Consider the following 25,325-nt stretch of genomic DNA (forward strand, 5'->3'; position numbering starts at 1 on the left):
TCATACAATATTGAAAAACTGCTTCAAAATGGGTAAAACCCTCAGAAGAAAACAGGGAGAAATTTGACGCCCCAGGCTTGGGCAATGATCTCTTGGATGTTCCCCCCAAAATACCAGAAACAAAAGCAAAACAAAACAAAAAGCCAAACAAATTTACATTGTGTTAAAATTTTTCTGTAGGAGGAACAATATGTGGAGATGTTTCAAATTATACTTCTGATAGGAACTTAATATGCAGAATAAATACATATGGAAATCCTACAACTCCATGGCAAGTTTTTTAATTACCTTATTTTACATGGGCAAGGACTAGGATAAGTGTTTGTTTAACGCAGACGTATCAATAGTAGCAGGCATGTGAAAAGACAGCGCTTCACCAGGAAAGTGCGTTTTAAAGCCATCAGGAAATATTACCTCAACCTCATACACTGGCAACTAACAAAGCCAAGAGAAAAGAGTTGGGGAGAAGATGGGAGATCTGAAACCCCTGGGCACTGTTAGTGGAAGTTGCTCCCTTGTCAAGGTGCCTGGGTTGGGGATACAGCCTAGCATCTGAAGCATTTTCAAGGTTCTGTGTTCAGTGCACGAGGCTGTGGGGAAGGAAACTACGTAAGCCTCACTTTGACTAAGGAGTAGGGACAGATCTGTTTTTTGTTGCTGGAGGTAGTAGTTTGGTTTCGTTTGCATGCATGTGTGCAGGTGTGTGTGTGTGTGTGTGTGTGTGTGTGTGTGTGTGTGTGTGTGTGCATGCTTGTGAGTTTGCCACAGTGCTCCCATAGAGCTCTGAGGACAACCTGCAGGAGGCAGTTCTCTTCTTCCGCCATGAGAATCCTGAAGATGAAACTCAGGTTATCAGGACTGGCAGTGCCTTTATCCTCTGTGTCACGGCATTGTCCCTCTTGCGTTCTGAGATAGGGTCTCGTAAGCCCCAGTCTGGTCTTGGACTTCTGATTCTTCTGCTTCTAGCTCCCATGTGCTGTCATGGCAAATGAAAACAACCATTTTGAATTTATACAGCACTGGGTCTCAGGCTCAGGGCTCGATGCGTGCCAAGCATACATTCTACCAGCTGAGCCACTTCTCAGCTTGCTGTGTGTTTCACTGAGCCCTAGAGATGATTCCAACAGCCCCTCTATCCTGTCTTTAACTGTGGTTTGTCCCAGAACATGAGCAGTCTTTATCTGTCTGAAAGGGAAAGCAAAAAGCCTTCCTGTATTTCCTTAGAGAAACGTCTTTTTGTGCCTTGTTGAAATTCATCTCTACTCCCTGCAGGAAGTTTTCCAAGCCTGGGAGAACTGGCCTTGGTCTCTCCCATCATCTGAAAAGATCCACATCTCCCAACTCTCACCCTATTATCTCAGTCCAGGATATTCACATTGTTAAAGGAAAAATAAACAAGCCCAGAAAACCCCCAAACTTCAAACCAACCACAGAAACACTTGGTGTGTGTTTGGACAGCATGAGGGTAAACATCTGACATGTTTGCTTTACTGTTGCAGAGCTCAGATTCTGCGCTCGAGGAGCTGGATCATATGCAGTTTGCCAACAAATCCGTGAAATGTAGCTTTAAGCACTGGGAAACAGTAGAAATTCTCATCCGCTGTAGAATTACAGGGTTGGGTTTAATCACGGTGAGTGTCACTGCTTTTTAAAAGTTGACATTAGACTTCATGTCCCCAGTGGTTCTTTAGACTCGGAATGGAATGGTTGAAAGCTGTGACCCACATTCCCATGGCCACTTCCCAGTGGTGTTCTACGCTTCTGGGTTAGCTTTTTCTGGGAAGAAAACGGCAAACTTTCTTGGTCCTGAGCCATGCTAGCATCTGGGATAAAGATTAAGAAAGAGGAAGGGAGCTTTTGTTCTGATTATAAATGCCAGATGCCGCCACAGGCACAACAACCCTCTGGAAGCCCGGTGCTTACTTCAAACGTCTGCTTTTAAAACATCCTCTGTGAAGAATGCTCTGGCATCCATCAGGAGTCCAAGGAGTGGCCCACTGCACTTGCCAGCACTTACTAAAAGATTGCCACCGATAGATTAGAGGGAATCCCTTGGCCTTGGGGTGCTCTATCAACTTTCACAGACAGCAGTTTCCCACATTGAAGACTTCCACTGACAAGATAGCCATGGGAATTACGAAAGGTCATCGTGTGGTCTTCAGGCCAGCAGAGGATAAACCACCACCAACAGAAGACATTTCAGAGTTGGTATTGATTTCCAGAAAGCCACTATGCTGTAAGGCAAATAACTCTTTGATCATTTTTATTACAGGTCTAAAATAGAGTGAGCAGCTCAAAGCTAGAAAAATGAGAGAGAGGCAAGGGATGTGGTGCAGCTGGTGAGATACCCGAAGTCCTGGGTTTAATCCTTGGCGCCTCACATTGGGTGTGCTGGTACATGCCTATAATCCTAACCCTGGCGCTGTAGAGGTAGGAGAAGCATAAGCTACACAGTAAGTCTGAAGTCAGCCTGGGCTATGTGAGATCCTATCTCAGGTCAGGCATGGAGGTGAATACCAACAGAGGAAAGGGGAGAACAGAGAAGCAGGGGTGAAGAGGGAGGGAGATGAGGAGGAGGAGGAAGGGGGTGGGAGGAGGAGGAGGGGAGGAAGAAGAGGGGAGGAAGAAGAGGGGAGGAGGGAAGGAGGAAGAAGGAGAAGACCAGAGGAAGAGGAGAAGAGAGGAGGGGAGGGGAGGAAGAAGAAGAGAGGAAGGTGAGGAGGGGAGGAGGAGGAGGGGAGGAGGAAAGAAGGGTAAGGAAGAACATGGCCAGGGGCCAGCTCAGCTCCCCAGCCTCACTCTAATTGCTCTGGTAATGACTGGCAAGCCCCCGAGGGAGAAATACCAAGGAAGAGTCTGAGTCTGCTTAGGATCCACTAGGTCAGCACTGCTGATTCTTTCTCTGACCTTAGGATGATGTAGAGTGAACCAGCCCTGATCCTGCGTCCTTAGGATGATGCACAGCGGACCAGCCCTGATCCTGTGTCCTTAGGATGATGCACAGTGGACCAGCCCTGATCCTGCATCTTAGGATGATGTAGAGCGGACCAGCCCTGATCCTGTGTCCTTAGGATGATGTAGAGTGAACCAGTCCTGATCCTGCGTCCTTAGGATGATGCACAGTGAACCAGCCCTGATCCTGCGTCCTTAGGATGATGCACAGCGGACCAGCCCTGATCCTGTATCCTTAGGATGATATAGAGAGAACCAGCCCTGATCCTGCATCTTAGGATGATGTAGAGCGGACCAGCCCTGATCCTGTGTCCTTAGGATGATGTAGAGTGAACCAGTCCTGATCCTGCGTCCTTAGGATGATGCACAGTGAACCAGCCCTGATCCTGCGTCCTTAGGATGATGCACAGCGGACCAGCCCTGATCCTGTGTCCTTAGGATGATGTAGAGTGAACCAGTCCTGATCCTGCGTCCTTAGGATGATGCACAGTGAACCAGCCCTGATCCTGCGTCCTTAGGATGATGCACAGCGGACCAGCCCTGATCCTGTATCCTTAGGATGATATAGAGAGAACCAGCCCTGATCCTGCATCTTAGGATGATGTAGAGTGGACCAGCCCTGATCCTGTGTCCTTAGGATGATGTAGAGAGAACCAGCCCTGATCCTGCGTCCTTAGGATAACGCACAGTGGACCAGCCCTGATCCTGTATCTACTACAACTTTGACAGTTTGTTCTTTTAAAATATTTTTTTAGAATATATTTTATCCATTCTTTGACAATTTAACACTCGTGTATAATGTGTATTCACAGCCTCTCATACTCCGCTCCACCTTTTCACGTCTTATAGTGTTACAGCATGATTATATTCTCTAGCAGCCAAACCTCTAATAATGTAAGCAGCATCCTAAGGTAAAAGAAAAACAACAAACAAACAAAACCCTCAAGTGATTAAAGAGGAAAAAACATAAGCAATAAGTTGTGTGACTTAAAAAATTACAAAAAAAATTAATAAAGTCCAGGTTAACTGGGCCAAACACCCCCTCCTTCTAAACCTCTTAGTTGCTTAAGTTTGGCCAAATGGGCATTGGCTCTCTGCATGACTCTCGCTCCCCTACGTCTAAGATGTGATCAGGCCAAGAGTGGCCACCGACACTTGTAGCTAGACTCTGTCAGGCTGTTGTAGGTTTAAGGGACCCGGCAGCTCAATGCTCTAGGGAACATGTCAGTTCTCCCTCAGGTTCCTTTGTGGAGCCCCTGAGATCAAAGCCAAAAGTCCTGATTATAAAGTCACCTGGGCTGGTGCTGGCGCTGGCACTGGCCACCGAGGCCCTGGCACTCTGGCTGGGTTTGACAAGATGGCCTGTGCTTTCTTTTTTCTACCTCGAGCAGCAGCATGCCTCCTGCCAGGGGTCCTAGAAGACTGACCAGTCTGGTTCACAGAAGGTAGAAGCACTGAGATGCCTGCCAGATTTGGGGGAGAGAAAAAAGGCTTACAGCTAGGTCAGGGTCACAGCTCACCCTTTAAAACCTTCCTCCACTGGAACGGTTCATGGGACACCTGCACCTTTGCTTTTCAGGAGCTTTTAAACGTCACACTCCTGGACTCCACCTTAGCCCCTGTGCTGCTTTCTAAATTCCTCCAGCTTGTGAGCTGTAGGCTGGTCCCAGCACACTGGGTGTGTTCTGACAGGACTGCTCTCCTGAACAGTACCGCCGTCGGCAGTCCCTTGCTGCCCACGTAGCCGAAGCGGCACTCAGTGGAATGCTAACTGCCGCTTGCAGAAGAGCATCTGAGCGCCTGCTGCAGCTCCACCACTCGGTTACACCCGATCCTGATGCTTTGAGAGGAAGGAAGACGCCTGCTGCCCTGAGTCTCTATGACTGGTGCACAACGAGCCAGTCTGCCAAGGAGACGCTCTCTTGGTAGCTCCGAGGATACTGCAGTTGTTACTGATATTCCCCGGTTATTCTGCTGCTGTCCTGGGAACACTGGGGAACAGTTACCTTTGCCCCTGCATACAAGGAACATAGCCAGTCGGCAGGAGAAAATGTGGAATATTGGCTCTCCCGTGTCTCAGGTTGGTCACCCGTATAATACTGCTCAGATACAGGGGGAAGAATAAAGACCTTGGTCTGAAGTTCAAAGAAGATCCACTTCCAGTGGCCCCTGGATACTCCACAGTGCCACTGGGTCTTCTTCCAATGCTTTGGACCAGAGTCACGTGAGCTATCCTGTTCATGGTCTCCTAGGCCTCCACAAAATAGAGAGCAAGGCCACCTGGTACCACTTGGGTGTAAGAGAGTTGCCCAGGGTTGTCGCAATTGGAAACTTGTACCGGGGTATCCTGGTGACCTGCAAACATGTAGTCTTGGCACCTGTGCGTTCTTCTGATGGCAGAAGACTTTGTCTTTCAATTCTGGCGGTGGTCTAGCTCTTTTATTCTGAAACCAGCTATGCAGTCACAGACATTTGGCATCAAAAGTGTTGTACCAGTTCATCCCTCCTGGTCATGAAATCTGGATGAGGAGTTCGTTCAAACACTCGTTTAAGTCTCTTCAGTTCATCTTCAGTAAATTTATGTCTCGGTTTTGATTTTTCTTCTTCTATATCCCATTCTTGCTTTGCTGCAGTTGTCTTCTTCTCCTTTCTTTTTGAAGACATGTCGGAATCTTCCAGTCTCAGACCTTGCTCACTGCAGATGAGAGAAATGATGTTTTGTTCCTTATGGATTTCCCAGCATTGCTTTGGGGGTTTTGTAATATGTAATACTACCTTATTAGATATACCTGTCTCAAAATTCATTCCTTCACAATTTCATACATATAGTTGTCATGAGCATGTGATGCCAGAAACAGAGAAGAATACAAAATTGTCAAAATGTATTGAATAAACATAAATTTACAATTTACCAGTTTCAATGGCAGCATGTGTCATACAATCTGCATATGGTGGTGGTCTAGCTGAGGTAAATGCTGAATCTGTTATGCCAATCTTAATTGCTAACATTCGTTTTGTCTTGTATGTAAGACAGGGTCTGTCCATATGGCCCTTGGTGTTCTGGAACTTACTATGTAGACCAGTCTGGCCTCCCCTGATTACTAATCTTAACCTTCACATCCCATCGCACACAGAAAATCTATTTATCTGGGTGCATATATGTGAATTACTGAATGAATGTAAGTTTAAAAGGCTACATAGAGTTCAAAAGGTTCCAGAGGTGGGCAGAAAGTCTAAATTGATAAGATAATAGAGCAGGCCAACCCCAGGAGGGAAGTGCTTTGAAAGCTGCTAGAGTCAGGGTTAGCAAGCGAAGCTGTGAGGCAAAAGGCCTAACCAAGACTGGAGAGCAGGAAATGGGCCCAGGGCAGGAAACAGTAGGTCAAGTCCAGACTGGCAAACAAGTGGATGGACAAGCGGTCAAGTAGGCCACATCAACAGCAGAGGACCAAACTAATCCAAGGACAGTCAGGGAGTCCATGCTTGTCAGCCAAGTGAAGAGAGGTTGTGCAATGCTATACCATCCTGGTGTCAAGTGTCTGTCACCTGCGGGGATCCAGGGGAGGACGTTACGAGCTTTGCTTAGCCTGGCATGTCTAATAAGTTCTTGGGCCTGCTTGATTGAATGAGTTCCAACTACCAATGGCTCCCTTTCTGTTCCCAGGATTAATCCATTTATCAGTCTATAGTGGGAAGGTTTGGGCGGTGCCATTTCTGGGGTCCCCAGGGGCTGATGTCATTTTTCTCCCTCAAAATAAAGTCAAAGTCTGACTGTAAAACAGTCTTCTGTGCTAAGGCTCAGCCTGGAAAACCACTTAGCGTGGGGCCTAGCCTCATCACATGTAATGTACTGATGATGGCGTTCTCCCTCGTTTTCCTCCCTCGTGCCTGGTGTTACTTTGGGTTTCCTAAAAAGCATTCCACTCTAACGGTATTTACCTTCAGTGTAAGGATTTATGGACATGTGTGCCTGAGTGTAGAGGTCAGATGTCAAACCTTGAGTACTTTTCCTCCGGTGATGGCAGGGTTTTTACTGAGATCTGGGGTTCCAGACCAAGTGGTGTTGAAACGGGGCTACTTCGTAAAACAATGGGTCTCGCTTTCAACACTTCCTGTGGACTTTCCCACATTCTTCTTGCTGTTATCCCCACAGCTCCAAGTGTCCCCGGATTTCTTTTTTTCTCTAATACTCCCCCTTCTGTTTTTATGCATCTCCTCCTACCACAGCCCATCTATGAGAGAAAACATGTCCTCTTTATCATTTTGGACCAAGCTTAGTTTACTTGAGGAGAAGATCCCTGGCCCCATCCATTTTCCTGTGAAAACATGATTTTGTTCTTCGTAAGACTGGATGATACATCATCACATTTAGACATCATGCTTCCTTCCTCTCCAGACTGTTGATGGGCACATAAGCTGAGACCTTTCTGTGGCTACCGTGATCTCTACCTCGGTGAGCACGCGTGTGCGAGCATCTCGATTGCATGCTGACCTGGGTTCCTCTGGGCACGTTGTCCCACGGGAAGTCCGAGATCTGGATGAACATAGGTTTTGAGGCTGAATCTCTCTACAGAAGCCATTGTCATCTTCAGAAATTTAAGGGCTGGAGAAAAGTTTGTGCCTAGAGGCTCTGAGGTGGGGGCTTACTCTGGAGTGTTCTCTGAGTGTTCACGTACACGATCTGATCAAAACCACTCGGTAACACACACCTTGCTCTGCCCCAGAACAAAACTAAAGAATCTTCCCTGTCCTATCAGCTCCAACCAGGAGGGCCACACAACACTCGGGTGTAAACTGCAACTTGAACCTGACATGCTTCTCCCTGGAGCAATGTAAGGGGGTTCGGGAAATACACGTTGAGTGTTAACTGATCTGTCCATGTGGGAAGGGGACGGAGACCTGAGCCCTGTAGGCAATTACAAAGACAGGGTCAGATGAAAATGTTCAGGTAGAAAAACAGCTAGTGACCGAGCTGAAGAAAACCTGGCCTATGTCACCTTCAAAGTATCGGACAAAAGTGTGTCACCACTGCAAACGTGAGTGACACTGAAACAGGTCACAGACATAGTAATTTTGTGTTTGTGTGTGTATGCATAGAGGTATGCATACATGTGTGTGCATATGTGTGTATATATGTATATATATACACATACCTATGCACATACACCTTGCCATCACTTGTTAAAGGAGAGCAGAGTGCAGCATTCACTCATGCTCTCCTCTCTGTGTGTGTGAGGAGAACAACTGTGCATGTGGAGGCCAGAGGCTGACTCCTTTACAGCTCTCCACCTCATCTTCTGAGACCATGTCTCTACCTGAATCCAGAGACCACCCACTGGCTAGACTGCCTGGCCAGAGCTTTCTCTGATTCCGTGTGTCTGGACGTACAGTTACAGACAGATGCCCCTGTGAATGACCGGGATCTGAACTCAGGCCCTTAGGCTTGTGCTGCTGAACCGTCTTCCGGGTCCCATGTCATCTTTCTAAACTCCGTAAGAACCCGTCAGGGTTATACAGTGCCATCCTCTGTTTCCATGTGAGGGACCCGAAGCTTCACGAAGAAATCCGCTTCCACTTGAATAGAGCCACCTTCGGAGAGTAAATAAGACCAGATTTCTAGCCCTGGTTTGTCTGATTCGGTAGTCACTGTAGTTTTCTTGGTACCAGAGTCAGCAACCAACAGCCCATGGACAAACCTACTGTGCCACTTCACGGGAGTGGCTTTTGCAGTTTTAAGTTGTTGAAAAGTAAAAAAAAAAAAAAAAAAAAGAAGAAGAAGAATGCCATTTTGTGCCTTGTGGAAATCACATGAAATCCAAATTTCAGTGACCATCATTGTGAGGTTTTTTAATTTGTTTTTGTTTTGTGTGAGTCAGGGTCCGTGTAGTCTTAAACTCACTATACAGATAAGGATGACTCTGAAGTCCTGATTTACCTGCACCCCTCACCCTAAATGCTGGAATTAAAGGCATGTACCACCACACCTAGCTCCTGTCGTACTGGGATTGAATCCAGGACATCAGGCTGCTAGGCAAGCACCATACCAGCTGAGCTACATCCCTAGCCCCACAAATAAGGTTTGATTGGCACACGGCCCATTTGTACCGTCTACAGCTGCTTTCCCAATATGTGAGAGTTTAGCAGTTGCTATAGAGACCAAGTGGCCAGTAAGCCTAATGTATTTTCTACTTTGCCTTTTAGAACAAAGTCTGTCAAGCTCTGTCACACACTATTTGGCCTTGTAACCAGTTGGTGGCAATTTTTTTTAAAAAAATTAACAGACATTTACCCCTCCTGACTGCGGCTCTGAGCAGCGCTCTTGAGCATCTCTTTAGTCTTCCCCGTAGAGGTTCGACTTGGAGATGACTCAGTGGGTAAAGGGTCTGCCCAGCAAGGTTCAGATGCCAAGCACCCACAGTACAAGATGTGGTGGTACCCTGGCATGGCGGAGACTGTCAGATCACTGAAGCTCACTGGGCAGACAGCCTAGACAAATCAACGAGCTGCAGGTTCAGCAAGAGATTATGTCTCCAGAATAAAGACGGTGCTCCACTGAGAAAAGACACCCAGCCAGACGTGGTGGTACACACCTTTGATCCCAGCACTCGGAAGGCAGAGGCCAGCAGATCTCTGTGAGTTTGAGGCCAGCCTGGTCTACAGAGCTCCAGGACAGCCAGAGCTACACAGAGAGAAACTCTATCTCAAAAAATAAAATAAAAAAATAACATTGACCTCTGACCTCCACGTGCACACACGCATGTGTGCACATATAGACACTAGCAAGTATACTCACAACATATAACATGAATTCCCAAGTTTGTACCTCAAGAGCTCATTCATATGTTATCATGTTAGCAACTAAGTCTATGTATTTGGTTTTTTTTTACTTCTGTCCTTTTTTTATTATTATTAATTCTGTTTGAATAGCTCATTTCTGGTGTCTCCTTCCAGTGCTTTCTGCTGCCTGCTTTTGCTTGACAGTCACTCTGCTGACCTGGCAACCCAACATCATTATGTAAAGCGTTCTGGGAATCTAACAGCCAGTTCCCAGCATCCCGAGTCTAGCCCCCAAGCACTATTCATAATGTCAATGTCATCACTCTGAGCCAATTGCGTTCCCACAATGCCCTTCAAGCAGTGAAGGAAAAAAAGCCTAGAGGAACAGCTACCCCACAGAACTCAAAGCTACAGTGGCCAGGTGCTTCTTGACTCCCAGAGTGACCTCCTGGTTGGCCCCCTTTGAGGTTTCCAGTGGTGCCCTCCAGCTCGTGATGCTGTTAGGACACTACAGAGATTCATTAAACTAACGTAGCATAAGCTAGCACGCAGGCAGCCCTGGATTCAATCCCAGCATGGTATGAGCTGGGTGTGGCAGCGCACACCTATAATTCCAGCACACAGGGGTGGATGCAGGTGAATCAGGAATTCAGAGTCATCCTAGGTTATGATCACAGTATGTATGCTGGCCTTGTTCACAGAGCCCTGGGTTCAATCCCCAGCATCAAAATCCAGGTATGGTGGCACACACCTGTAATCCCAGAACTCAAGAGAGAAAGGGAGGGAGGAGGATTGAGAATGCACAGGGTCATCTTAGACTACATAGCACCTATAAGGCCAGCCTGGAAAAGGAAGAAGGAAGAAAGGAAAAGAGGAATGGGGGAGAGGGAGGGAGGGAGGGGGAGGTAGGAGAGGGAGGGAGGGGGACAGAGGGGAGGACGGATACTATTAACACTGCTGCAGAATGTTCTTCTATGGATGATGAAGGAGAGTTTTCTTAGCCTGAGTCAGCTTTTGTAGTTCGAAATTCTGTCTTCATCTGGTCTTCAATGGTTGGTTTTCTTTTCCAATCACCAGCCTTAATCAAATCACCTTTCCATCAGGAAACTATTCCCTACCCTAAATACATGACCCACCCCTGGAAATGAATTATATTTCCCCATTGTCCCAGTCTCCCGGGTTCCCAGCCCACGGAGTGTTTTCTAGTATCTGTCAAAGTCAAAGGAACTGCTCAAGTGCGCCATGAGTGGACCTGCTTTTCGGGCCGGAGGGGGTGGGGGGCTGTGCTTACGTTTTGACAAGCTTAGCTGGAAGGAAATGAGTTAGATCAGAAGCGGGCTTGGATTGAAACCATCTTGTCTGTGCGGCTGGGAATTTTAGTTTTTAGATGCTTCCAGAAACAATACATAGGATCCTTGAGAGTGCCTTCTGTGGACGTAGTTTTTCAGCTTTCTCTGTGTGATCCCAAAATGAGAACACTGACGGCTCAGGTATATTGTTCTAACCTCACATCTAGCTGAGCTGTCAGAGCAGCTGGTCCTGGGGTCGCAGGATCAGTCTGGAACATTCTCTATGAGACGCTTTTTGTTTTGTTTTGCTGTTTGGTGTTTGGTGGGTTGGTTTTGTTTTTATTTTTCAGACAGGGTTTCTCTGTGTATCCCTGGATGGAACTGGCTTTTTAGAGCAGGCTGGCCTTGAACTCATAGAGATCTCCCTGCCTCTGCCTCCTGAGTGCTGGGATTAAAGGTGTGTGACACCACCACCAGGGGAGACTCTTAATAACATGATATAGATGATCTGTAATGAGACGGGGCAGCTTCAAAGTTCAAAATTCAAACAACTTGGACTTGTATTGTTCTAACTTCCCATCTGGGCTTCATGAGACAAACACACAAACAAACAAGCAAAACAACAACAACAACAAGCATGAAGTCTTGAGCTCAGAGCCTCAGGATGCACATAGAGGCCGACGTGGTGGTGACTACACAGACAGTCGGTTCGGCTGGCCAGCCAGTCTTGCTAATCATGATGTTCCAAATTCAGTGGAGAGACCCTGTGTCAAAAAAATAAGTGGAGAGCAATCGAGGAAGACGCCTGAACTTGACCTGTTGCCTTCACAAGCAGCCACGAGTGTCTGTACTCACACGCGTGTTAACATATATGTGGGGGGCAGGGCATCCCCAAGGAAAAGAAAGGGAAAACATCTGTCAAGTTCGGGAAGGACCTGAGTCAGTGCTTGCCAAGCTTCACTGAAGCCTGAGAGCGTGTAGCAACCTGACTTTTTTCTTTTAAAAACGCACACAGCAAGTTTTATCCAAAGATCTCAAAGTATTCTGCAAAAGAAAAATTGCCTAACATTCCCTTGGGCGGGGGGAGGGGGTGTCAAGCATCTGGATATTGCCGGTGCCTTCAAGCCAGGGCTCTAAGCTCTGTACTACTGACACCAGGCTCTGGGGAATTATTTCGTCATGCCGGTCATGGGGACTGTCCTGTACCATGAGGGCTGTCTGGTAGCATTCCAGATGTCTCTCCACTAACTGCACATTTTGGTTTGTGATAAACAAAAGTGTCTCCAAACATGGCCAAAGATCCTCAGAGATCTGGCAGGGATAAAAGGAGCCCCGTTTGAGAGTTGGTGTTCTCTGTGAACACCAGGACATGCAAAGCCATTAATAATTCTATTTCACAGGCCCAGTTAAATATCAGTCTCGAGACTGCAAAAAGAAAATTATGGCTCCCATGTCTGTGTATAACCACTGCTCCTCCCTGCCGCAGTGGGAGCTCCTCTCTGTGACCATGCCTAAGCCCTCATTCACTCCTGAGGCTGGGTGATTCTGAGAAGACAGCCAGAAGTACTTGCCAGTCTGAATTCACCCTCGTGCTGCTGGGGACTCAGGTGATATGTATTTGTCTGATCATCCCTAGTCCCTCAGGAATGACTATATGGACTCTGAGCCTCCATTCTCTCTGACACATGAGGTGAATAAAGAGTCACACTGTCTGATTCATGGTCCACCCTCTTCAGCTCAGAGCTTCTTCTTAAGTTGTACATTAGATTTGCAGGACAGGATGCCGCAGGATGAGAGAACCAGGGGTGGGGGAGACTTCACAGAACCGAGAGATGCTTTTCGATTCTTCAGTCTGTCAACCATTATATTTGCTTGTCTGTCTATTTGCGGAACATTTTTGAAAATGCTTGCAGCATGCTTGCGTGCTAACTGATTAACCTAAAGATGAACTGATTAACAGAAGATTCCATTTGCAAAGGGTTCTTTTCTATTGGAAATGTCCATGCTTGTCTCTCGATGGCTGTCAGGCGCCTGTCCCTCCCTCTCCGTGATTCTCATCAGCTTGTGAACCTGATGAACCCTCCATGAGTCACTGAAAGCCGGCAGAGATTAGCTTGAGCAATAAACCACCTCTAGCATTTTGGGAATAGAGACAGGTGCAGACACACTCTCTCTGTCTCTCTGTCTCTCCCTCTCTGTCTCCCGCTTCCTCTCCCCCTTCCCCTCCCCCTCCCCCTCTCTCCCGCTATCCCTCTGTCCCTCCCCGCTGGCAGAAAAACTAATGTATATGCATTCTGAGGCACAAGTCAATCAGGGATTTAAAGGGAAGCAGGTGGTTTTGACATTCACATTTTTTGGTCCCATGATATTTCAAAGAATTAGGTTTTCATCTATACTGTCCCCAAGGTGTGTACGCCTGGATTGGGGAAATGATATGTAGCAGAAGGTACTCTAAATTTAGGACCAAAACATATGGCTGAAGGGTCTGGGAGATGGCTCCATACTGACTAAGCATGAGGACCCCTGAGCTGGGGTCCCCTAGTGAAACAAAAAGCCTATCACGTGTCTGCTATCCCAGCACTAAGCAGATGGTGACAGGAGCATCTCTGGCACACACAAGCCAGCTAGGCTTACCAGATGAGTTCCAAATTCAACAAAACGATGTCTCAAAAACGAATGATGGACAAAGACTTACGATCTCAACCTCTAGCCTTCAACATCCATGTGCATACACATGCACACACAGGCACACATACACTCATGCACACACATACACACATGCACACAAACATATTCTTATGCACATATATAGCACACACATAAACACTTACATGTGCATATACATACATACAAACGCACACATGCACACACATGCATACTCACAAGCACATCCACATGCATTTCTCTCTTTCACACACACACACACACACACACACACACACTGGGGTTAAAACCTGGTTATTTCATTTTCTAGCCTTCTATCTTTGAGTGTGAAACAGAAAGGGTAGCAAAGGTGGTATGGTTGACCTGGAGCTGCACGTCCAACATCTGGCAGATTATTCACCTTGATTTGAGCTACTGAACTCAAAACCACAAACAATTTGCATATGACTGTACTATCATTGCACCAGGACAGCCTCTGTTTTACGCAAAAGCAGAAGGGTAGGCATGAGTAAACAAGTAACACAGTTCCTTCTGAAATACAGCAGTAAGTAAGAATAGCCAAAGAAAATGCTGTCAACTTGCCTTTTTGTTTTAAAAAAGAGCACACACCTCATATTAACAACAGGATTCTTAACAAAGTTAGAGTTGATTTGGAATTTGAGACAAGGAGTAGGTGTTTGTGAGACCCTATTCTTTCTTTTTGACTGGTTAAGTTCCCACAGTCAAAGAGAATGAGGACTGGGCAATCCTCTGGTGGAAGCTCATGGTATGATAAAAGGAAAAGAAAAAGACCAGATGATGGTAGTGCATGTAATCAACTCAGCATGTGTATAGCAGAGGCAGGCAGGTGTCTGTGAGTTCGAAGCCAGTCTGGTTTCCACAAAGAGACCCTGTCTCAAAGAAATAAAAGAAATGGAGGTGTATTCTTTTGTGCAAGCAATAGCCCGGTGTATCAGGTGAAAATAATCCACTTTTCTATCTTATGGATTGAAAATGTTACTTTCCAAAAGAGAGCATTGGCTACTCAGAGAGAAGTAGCTGAGGTCAGCTAAGACTTGCTTGACTGCATGTAAACCCCTTATAAAGCCCTGAGCTGGTCTGCCAGCACAGAACTGCTCTCTGATTGGTGGGATGATGACAGTCTAAGATGCCACCCAGCTACTTTTAAGATAAGAACACTAAAGTACAATGTTTAAAAAGGTTAAAGCCGGGGTTGGGGATTTAGCTCAGTGGTAGAGCGCTTGCTAGGCAAGCTTACAAGGCCTAGGTTCGGTCCCCAGCTCTGAAAAAAAGAAAAAAAAAGGTTAAAGCCTCTGCTGTTCCCAAGGACTGGGCATCTCTAGATGGGGAGGTTCCCTTCGGGTCCTCTGCAGGTCATCCCACTAAGCATGTTCTACGTTTCTTTGCATGTGTGCCTCTTGTTGCCAGCTGCTCCCTAAACTAGCACTGATGTTTGAAATGACCTCTGTGTCACCATTTCTCAATGACCTGAAAGGCTTACACTCTCTCTGACAAAATGATGCCACCTACCAGTGTTCCCCCAACACATAGGCACCCTCCCAGGACATAAGGGACTTTCAGTCCCAGCCTAAGAAATAGAATCAAGAAGAAAAGTTGGTAAGGCAAAAAGGAATCATTATGGACTCCACACTGAAGAGAAGGTGCGTTGTGTTTTTTCTTTCCTTCTGGATTATCTCTTGCTCGCTTCCATGAAGCCAGATAATTGAGGTTAACCTGGATCTGCCAGCCTCACGGCATCTCTGAGAGCTAGGGATTAGTGTATTTTCATAGATGATGAAGATTTTAAGTCTCAGAGGTTAAGCAACGTGCCTCAGGACATACAGGTAGCTGCTGCCAGGGCTTGGCTCCTCGACCTCATTTACCCTGAGTAAGACACTCCCCTCCCAGGAAAGCAAACAGCAGCTGGAGGTGACGGGAAACCCTTCCTTTTCAAAGCACTAAGTAACCAGTGAGGTGTTTGGGCTCAGCTCTGCGGCCTGTGCTTGACCAGCTACCTTATAAAGACTGTACTTTATTCTTACCCTATGTCTAGCAGCTTCCGGGTCCCTGTAGATGTAAGGGTTCATTGCCCAAAGAATAATATTGACATCTGTTCCAACCTCTTGGCATTGCAAAAGCAGAATTAAAACAAGAAAACAAGATATGAGATGCATTCCACAGCCAACACAAAAGGTTTGCCATTTAAGATCCACGTTTTAACCTTATCCATTACCAATACTAAAAGTTCCAGGGCTAGGTAGAGAGCTCAGTCTGTTTAAAGCATTTTCCTTGTAAGCACAGGGACCTGAGTCCCATCTGTAGAAACTATGTGCAATAAAATGGAGGGCAGTTGGTGAGAGAGGAGCCAGTAAGGGCTCTGCCTCAAAGCCTGATGACCCAAGTTCAACCTCTAGGATCCACACAGTGGAAGGAGAGACCTAACTCCCACAAAGAGTCTTCTCACCTTTGCAGGAGTGCCACTGTGTGCACACTTGTGTGCATGTATTGTGTCCACTTGAAACACGCACGTGCACGCGCGCACACACACAAACACACAAACACACACACACACACATACACACCAATGACAACAACAACTACTACTACTAAGCCCTGATTTCATTACTTTTGATTCAGAAAATAGAAACTTTTATTTCTATTCGTCCCCCATCATGTTGAGAGCTCCATGTAAGCAGATTGTTCAAGGTTACTGACCCGGGAAACTATAGCACCTGGATTCCACCCACAGGCGTTCTCTCTAGCCTGCAGTCCTCCTTGTGTGTGAATATCGATAGTGGTTGTCATACATATGTTTCTTTACAAGTATTAGATGTTGGTTGGAAAGACATAGCTGGAGAAAGTTGCATGGATGTGATGATAGAAACTTTACCGCTATACCTTGTGCTCAAACTGTCCCACTTCATGCATTAGTCGACCACATGTGTTAGTCCCACCACTGGGACACAATACTTTAGGTAAGCACCTTAAGGGAGGAGAGGTTCACTTGTCTCACAGTTTCCGAGGGTTCCATTCATGCTCAGCTCCATCTACTGCCTCAGAAGAGAAAGGGAACAAGTTCCCAGACAGGACACACTTCTACCCAAGGCAAGAACAGCTGACAGAGCCCCTTTCCCAGAGCCCTGGTTGCATCCTCCTGTGGATTCTAAAACTCCAGGGACTCTTTCAGTAGACAGACAACTTCAGGCTCTTCTCTCAGTCACACAGAAACAAAAACAAGTTTCATTTCTTTCCTGCAGATGTTCCAAGAAAAAGGGGGAAATATCGTCCAGAACCACCCCCCCACACACAAACACACACTAGTTTCTTTACTGGCAATATTTATTTTGTCTGTTTGTTTTGAAATAGGGCTTTATGTATCCCAGGCTGACTTTGAACTTAACCTTATGACTAGGGATGACCTTGAACTTCTGACCCTCCCTTCTCCACTTCCTAAGGCTTGGGTGCCAGGTATATACCATCCCATGCAGCGGATGTCATTCAGGGCATCAAAATCAGAGCTTTGTGCAAGCTTGGCCCATGCTCTACCGAAGCGACATCTCACCCTGTGCTCTCCGTTTCTATGACCTAATAACTGGTCTTCAGTGGTGAAGTTCGGACAGTCCCACTGAGATGTGCCCCTCACAAAGTTTGCTATCTACATGGCAAAACTGTTTAGCAGAAAAATAAAAGAATTCACCCTAAAACAGTGTGGAGACTCTTCACCTCCCCAGAGATCCATGCACAGAAGTGATCAACACATGGACAAGAGCCATTCTCATTCATTTTTTCTCGGAGACTCACGGGTTTTGAAAGGGCTTTCAGCCATGCAAGTAAAAGTTAATTCTATAGTATGTTTGGTGTTTGAACTTTTTTTCTCTTTAGTGACGTCTAACTAAGGAATATACACATGGCTGCTGCATGGCAAATACATAAAGTTTTGGAGGTTGGAACACAGAACATTTTCAGCTTGGAACCTTTGGGGGAAATATTGCCAGTGTGATGAATTCTTGCTGCAAGAGGTCCTGATTGATGAACAGAAACTGCCTGAGGAAAACGGGAGCCACATCACGTCTGGCAGGACCCGGGCAGGGTTCTTTGGAAAGACCAAAGAAATTTGCCAAGACTGAAGAAGCCAGACCTCATCCACTGATAGCTGGTCCAGTTCCCGGGAAATGCCTTGGGCTTGGGACAGCTCTGGAAAGGCTGTGCTCTAGTTGGCAGCAGACCAAAGACTATTTCTTCTCATGCAGCTCTAAGGTCCCCTGAGAGATGCAGTCAGCTCCAGAGCTGAGGGGTGGGGGAAGGTACGGGGTGGAGAGGTTGGGGGAGGGGCTGAGGCTCAGTAGAGGATCCTATCATGAACGCCCCTCCCCCATTCTCCCCCTTCAATGTGAGTCTGTTATTCCAGAATTCAAAGATGGGGCCAAGAATTATATGAAAGAAGTAGAACGTTTGGTGAAAGTATTCTCAGCTTGTTGAAACAACAGTATAGCAAACACCAGGACAACAGTGGCTTGATATTGTCATCTGGGCAGGACAAGACTGTCACACCCATGAACTCTAAACAATATGGCTGCCTTCACAAGACCACTCTCGTCAAATGGATGAGGAGAAAGTTCACAAGGCCCCTCACCTAGATGAATAGCTACAGATAGTTATTGACTGTTAAAGGAGAGGGGATCTGTTTTCCCAGGGGCCCTTCCTTAGTGATCACCCCGAAACACTAGCACATAAGGTAACACTAACTGGACTCAATTAGTTGGAAGGGGAAGGGGAGGATGGAAAGCAAATACAGTATACTCCTGTATAAAATTCTTAAATAAATTTCAAAACAAAGCACAGAAACTACATTATTGGGTATATTGGGTGGGGCTGGTTTTGGGAACCGGATCTTATGTAGCCCAGTGTTCAGAGGGCAACCCTGAACGTCTGATCCTCTGCAATCACTGGTTTTAGTGTTCCCATCGAGATCAGTCTCTGCAGTGCTGTGAGATCAGACCCCAGGCTGTAGTGCCTGTCAGCAAGCGCTCTACCTACCAACTGTGACACATCCCTGGTCCCCTACTGATGTATTTTGTTCTCACATTCTTCCTCTATAATTGGGGGGGGGGTTGCCTTAGGGAAGCTAAGCCATTTATCCAGCATCACAGAACACCAGCACTGGGCCAGAGTCTGTCCCAAATAAGCAACCTCTCCAGATACACCACGTACAGAAAGGCAGGAAATTCAAATCAGCTCTGCCCTCTCCAGCTTATGGAAGCCCTCCAGATTCGGAGCAAGCAAGAAGCAGTCACGGGGTTTCTGTAAGACCAAAGAGACGCCCAGCATCAGGTGAGCAGCTTTGAAGAGCCAATGGTATTGGCTTTGCAACCTCTCCCCTCCCAACCTCATCTTCCAGCCAAGGTCTACACTTCTGTTAGAGCAGTTTGCCTGCACTTGAGTTTGCAAGGATGCTGGTGTTCCTTCCAACCAGTATGGTAAAGACCACATGGTCATAGCAATATCTTCTTTTCTGTACAAAAAGGAAGCAAAGCCAGGTGTGGTAGCGCATACTTATAAATTCCAGCACTTAGGAGGCAGAGGCAGGAGAATCACTATGTTCAAGGGCAGCCAAATCGACATAATAAGTTCAGGGATGGCAGGTGCTGTCTCAAAGGACAACAAAACAAACAAAAAAAGCCAGAGGGGGGAAAACTCACGACTTTCAAAGACCCTTCCCCCTGGGCTCAACGTGTTGTGTGAGCAAATTTACCCTTACTTCTTAAGTGAAGGGGTCAGCCTGGTGTGGTGGCCGTAACCCCAGCCCTTGGGAGGCAGAAGCAGGAGAAGAGAGAATTCAGTACCAACCTCAACTCCATTGTGAGTTTAAGAGCATCTTGAAATACATGAGAATCCATCTCTCAGAAAGACAGGCAGACAGGTAGCCAGACAGAAAGGGAGAGAGGGATAGAAGGAGGGAGAGAAGAATAAGGGAAAGAGAAAAAGAAAGGGGAAGCAAAAGAGAGAGAACTGGAAAGAGAGAGAATGAAGGAAAACCCCTTCAATGACATTCGCTGTTTTCGAAGAGATTATCTCTATTTTAAAGCATGAGTCTATAATGAATTCTGAGTCAGGGAGACTCTTCTAGATTTATTCCTCCAACTCTATCAATTTTTACTCTCATTTCCCAACCAGGCAAGGGGGAGCTGGTTAACACGAATAGGTCAAATGGAAATAATTTAATCTTTCCATTAGCAACCTTCCACATTGGAATGAAGACTGTGAAGAAAACCAGGAGAGTCAAAGGCTTGCATGGCTCGCCCAAATTCTATGTCTAAGGTATTTTTCTTATAAAAAATTTATTTAATAAGCTGGATACTAAGCACACATCTATGATTCCCAGGGATTAGCTATAGGAGGACTGTGAGATTGAAGCTAGCTATAAGTATGAATTGTTATATCTATATATATGTAAATATATATTACATATAATATATGTATATGTGTATATAATGTATATATAATATGTATGTCTAGTATATATTATATACATATAATATTACATTTTTATATATATTAGGAGGAAGAGAACAATTTTGTATAATTATACATGATGCATTATATATAACATGTTGACCATATATATGGATATATCTGTGTATATTATATATTCATATATAATACATATATGAAAGAAGATAACAATTATATATAATTGTACAGGATGCATTGTATACATATATTATTAATATACATTATATATAATGCATATGTGCATGTACATATATCATTAAATAGTATGCGTCAGAAATCCATTTTAACTTTTTAAAATAGTCAGTTGTGTACTTTGTCCAAACATAGTACTTACAGAGGACTGTTAAATAGTTTTTCAATTCTGTGGGGGGTTTTTTAAGCACTGAAATATACTGAGTTATTTTAGCTATGCTAATGAGAAACTGACAGAAAAGTGTTAGGTGCTTTTCTGAATCTGGAAGGCTTTTAAGACAGGGCTTTACCCTATGGTACAGGCTGGAGCTTCCTATGTGCCCCAGGCTGGCCTCAGACTCCCAAGTCTGATCTAGGATCACAGGCACGAGCCCTCCTGCTCACCTTCAGACACTTCGAAGCAGATGTCACATAAAGTACTCAGTACTTAGTACTAAGGGGAAATTGTTGGTCTGTGTTTAAAATTACTTTGCTTTTCAAAGCAGAACAGCCAGACTCCCTTACCAGTAGAGAAAGCCAAGCTTGCTTCCCACAGCAATTGGAAGTAGAAGGAGGCAGAAATCCAAATAATGGGAGAAGGGAAATGGTCCGTGAGGACATAGAGAACTCTGCTGGTCTGCCTCACCTATATTCTTCCCAATTACTGTAGCAAAGGGCACCTGCCACAGGAGACAGGCTATGTCAGCAGTGGCAGAAGAGATGATTGTTACAGATTGTTGCTCAAGCTGTTTCTCAGGCATGGCCCTGGACCTTCTGTCGCTGGGCCTCCGAGCTGTTCGGTCTTCCAGGCGTGGCATACCCACCCCTCAGTCTTCTCCTACTAATTGGGTGCCATTTGTTTCCCAATGCAAATTCCAAGTATGACTTTCTTCAGGCGTCCTTCTGGTCCTGTTGGACAAGTCACATTCTCTTCCCCTGAAGCACCACCTTCTTCCTGACTCAGTGGGCTATGGGTTACAGAACACATGCTCTGCGCCTTCCTTCCTCTCCCCGTTAGAACCCCCATCCCAAGGGAACCCCTGCCTTTCTGCATTCGTACTTTTCACAGTGTTGGGGCGTAGATGTTCAATAAGCATGCCTCCCAAAGGAAGGGTGAAGAAAACTGCAGGCTAGAGGAGAGAAACGATCTCACTGTAAGAGTTCTAGTCTCCTCTCTCCCTGCTGGGAAATGAAGAAAGGGTAGTTTTTAAGCTTTCACCAGTTCTAAGAATCATCCCTACCTTGCTTGGAATATGCAATTAAGTGTCTTGTTCTCAAGATTTCCCTTCCACATACCATGGTCCTAGTCTGATACGACAGTACACATCCAGGGATCTCAGAGTGTGGAGCCTTGAATGCAGCCCAGCAGTATTAGTATCTGGTTGTGAAGAGAAACCATGACCAAGGCAACTCTTATAGAGGACATTTAGTTGGGACTGGCTTACAGATTCAGAGGTTCAGTCCATTATCATCATAGCAGGAAGCATGGCAGCCTCCAGGCAGACTTGGTTCTGGAGAAGAAGCTGAGAGCTCTACATCTGGATCTGCAGGTGGCAGCAAGGTAAGAGTGAACCACGGGGCCTAGGTTGAACTTCTGAAACTTCAAAGCCCACGCCTGGTGACACACTTCCTCCAACAAGGTCACACATCCCAGTGGTGCCACTCCCCGAGAGCTCATGGGGGCCACCACAACTGTAAACGTACTTAAAAACGTTGTAAGGGGTTTTGGTGGGAGTTGCTGGTCTGTAACTGAGTTGTACAGTAAAGTTTTGAGAGTGGACTTTGCAGATGGCAGCGTTGTCTCGCAATGTTAGACTGCTGCTCTCTGTGCAGAGAGCAGAGGCAGCAGGACACCCCAACTGGTGTTCAACAGAAACACAGACTGTGTCCTTATGCTTGGTGGACTTGAAGGATTAACCTCTGCATTAAAGCCTCTGTCTAATATTAGCTTTTTTTTTTAATCTCTTACCAAATACCTGATATGGAGGAGATTCAATCCATCATGGTGGGCAAGGCATGGGAGCAGGAGACCCCATCCACAGCCAGGAAGCAGGGAGGGAGGGGGAAAAGAGGGAGGGAGGGAGAAGGTATGGGGAAGGAGGAGGAGGGAGGGAGGGAGGGAGGGAGGGAGAGAGAGAGAGAGAGAGAGAGAGAGAGAGAGAGAGAGAGAGAGAGAGACTTTTAGCCACAGTGTGGTTGCTTGGGGACTTCATAGTCCCTTCTGGGAAATAATGCACAATAACCTGTAACCTATGTTTTTAATCTTGCCCAAAATGTGTGTTTAAGTAGTAATCAGGAAAGATTCTTCATGCTGTTTTAAATGTTACCCAATCAGCCTTGGGGCATTTTAATGTTATGAAGTGATTTAATGGTTTGCACAATAGTTGTCCAATCCCTGTCCAGCCTCATCCAAGTACAGCAGCTGAGGGTCAGTGTCCATCAGAGCTCGGAGCCCAGTTTCCTGTGCTTTCAAATAGTGGGAGCTGTTGAGAAGTCTGTCTGGGCAGAGGCAGTGCAGTTTCCAGGAGATGCTGGCTCCTTCCAGGGGTGATGTGAGGTTGAGGAAAGCCTTTGCCCTTGGCTCCATGATTCTGTCTTGAGCATTCCCAGACACTGTGTTCCAAGGCCACTGGCTCCTTCTTTTCCCCAGTATCCTGTGTACCCAGCACACCAAGGCTCAGCCAGGTACCTACCTCTCTTTGTCAGGGCATAAAGTCCAGGGTCACACAGCGATCCTACAGTTCGTTTAGGTGCTGTGGTTTGAATGTAAATTGTCCTCCATCAGCTCGTTTGTTTATCACTCTCCCCAGCTGGTGACACTGCTTTGAAAGGTTGTGGAAACTTTAGAAGGTGTGGTCTCTCTAGCGGAAGTGGATCACAGAGAGTGGGCTCACTTCCTGTCTGCTCTCTGCTTCCTGTCTACAGATTCACTGTGACCAAACAGGTCCTAGACCAGCTGATACAGTTTGTCTGCCATGTTGGACATATTCCCTCAAAGTGAAAGCCAAAGTGGTTTTTGTTTTGTTTGTTTTGTTTTGTTTTGTTTTGTTTTGTTTTTCTATACCGTTGTTTCTTGTCAGGTATCTGGTCACATCAACAAGAAAATCAACCAGACACACTAAGAATAAAGTTCGCGCTATAATGTATTTCTTCCTCAGCTTCTTTGCTGAACAGTCTGGGTTTTCGTTTTCCACAACTTCTTGATCTGTCCGGGAACAAAGTGTGGGCAGCTCAAGGAGGGGGTAGGGTTTGAACTGTGGCAGAGCACGCGCCTTACATGTGTGAGGTCCTGGGTTCAACCTCTAGTACTGAAAAGAACCAAATAAGGGTGATAGTTGGAGGACCTTGCTGACATGCTTACTGCTTCCAGCCTAAGAGAGCTGACATTTCTCAACCAGGAGGTTCCAGTCTGAGAAAACAGAAAGGAGGTTCCTGTATCTCACTGTGTAGCCCCGGTTGACCTCAAACTTGTAATCCTCCTGCCTCAGTCTTCTTTCTGAATGTCGAGATTACAGGCTTGAACCACCATACCATCTTGGAACCTGCTTCCTAGCTGTCACTCCCCAGTGCACACAGACTCCACCCGGAGTCCAATGTCCATACACGCATGCGCCTGCAGCACGTCCCACACTTCCCAGCCTCCGTGCCTTCCCTTGGGTTTACCGCCTTAGTAACTTGGCACTGAAAGCCAGTACAGCAGGGGCTGCCGCTTTCTTACCGAAGAGTGAGAAAATGTCCAAAGTCCCCACCTCCGTGTTCTGTCACCATCGACAGAGTACTCATTGAGAAAGATGGAGACTCTGGGAGGTGGACGTGGGAGCGGGTAGACATCCGTCTCCGATTCCCTTCCGCAGTACAAGCTGTGCCAGGAGGGAGGTGCTGTGCAGTTAATATTTGTGACGGTGTCAATTCCCAGAAGCCTTTCACTCAGGCTTCCCGATAGAGGAAAAAATAATTGACAAATGGATCTCTCTCCTGTTCTCCCCTCCTCCTCCTCCTCCCCTTTTCCCCCCTCCTCCTCCTCCCCCTTCCCCCCCCCCACCCCCGACCCCGCTTCTTTTTCTGGTTTTTCTACACAGCTTTCTCTGTGCAGCTCTGGTTGCCCTGGAACTAGCGGTGTAGGCCAAGCTGGCCTTGAACTCAGAACCCTCTGCCCCCACCTCCTGAGTGCTGGGATTAAAGTGCATACTACTAAACCCAGTGCCCCAACCTCACTTTATTGTTGTTGTTGTTGCTGCTGCTTTGTTTTGTTTTTTGTTGTTGTTGGTTTTGGTTTAGTTTAGTTTGGTTGTTTGGTTGGTTTTTTTGGGTTTTTTTTTTAAACATAGGTTTACCCTGCCCACCTTTCCTGTTTAATTCTCCAATGTTATTTTATTTGATGAATAATCAATTCATCAAATTATAATCCATATTTAAAATGGTAAATGTTACAGCTAAATGCAGGATTAAACCTGAAGAAAAGTCTTGGTCTCCGGGCGTAATTCAGTTGGTAGAGTGTCTACCTACTATGCACAGCCCTGGGTTTAATCCCCAGAGTCGCGTACATTGGATGTACAGGTGTACAATGGTCATCCCAGCACTGAAAGTCAGAGTCATCCTCTGCTTCATGGCAAGTTCAAGGACAGCTAGGTACATGACTGTGGCTAAGAAAAGTTGTAATATGATAATACAATATTGTATTGGAGAAGTTCGGGTTCACACGATGAGCCCACCGCTTACTGAGTATATGGCTATGCCCATTCTGCTTTCTTGGCCTCCATGTCATCAAGTAACTAATATAGACAGCATGTGGGTGAGGACTCAGACTGCATGCATCTGTGTGTGATTGGTGCTCCCTGGAACTATTAAGTGCAACGTCTGAGTGGACCTTTGGTTCTACAGCACTGGCTAGCCTTAAGTAAACATCCGTGGAAGAAGAAATTATCTGGTGTACGGTGTTGTGGTTTGCCCTGGAGTTAT

General features: G+C 46.2%; 1 long non-coding RNA gene across 1 annotated transcript; it reads left to right on the plus strand.

Annotated features, from left to right (window-relative positions):
* The first annotated feature begins 1,689 nt into the window (after positions 1-1,689).
* Positions 1,690-5,861, plus strand: LOC147999412 (uncharacterized). The gene is made up of 3 exons (XR_015643597.1): positions 1,690-2,236; positions 3,072-3,281; positions 3,443-5,861. It is a non-coding gene; the product is annotated as an uncharacterized LOC147999412 (long non-coding RNA).
* Positions 5,862-25,325: the final 19,464 nt, after the last annotated feature.

This window comes from Rattus norvegicus, chromosome 19, assembly GCF_021556685.1.
Source record: "Rattus norvegicus strain SHRSP/BbbUtx chromosome 19, alternate assembly SHRSP_T2T, whole genome shotgun sequence".
Taxonomy (NCBI): domain Eukaryota; kingdom Metazoa; phylum Chordata; class Mammalia; order Rodentia; family Muridae; genus Rattus; species Rattus norvegicus.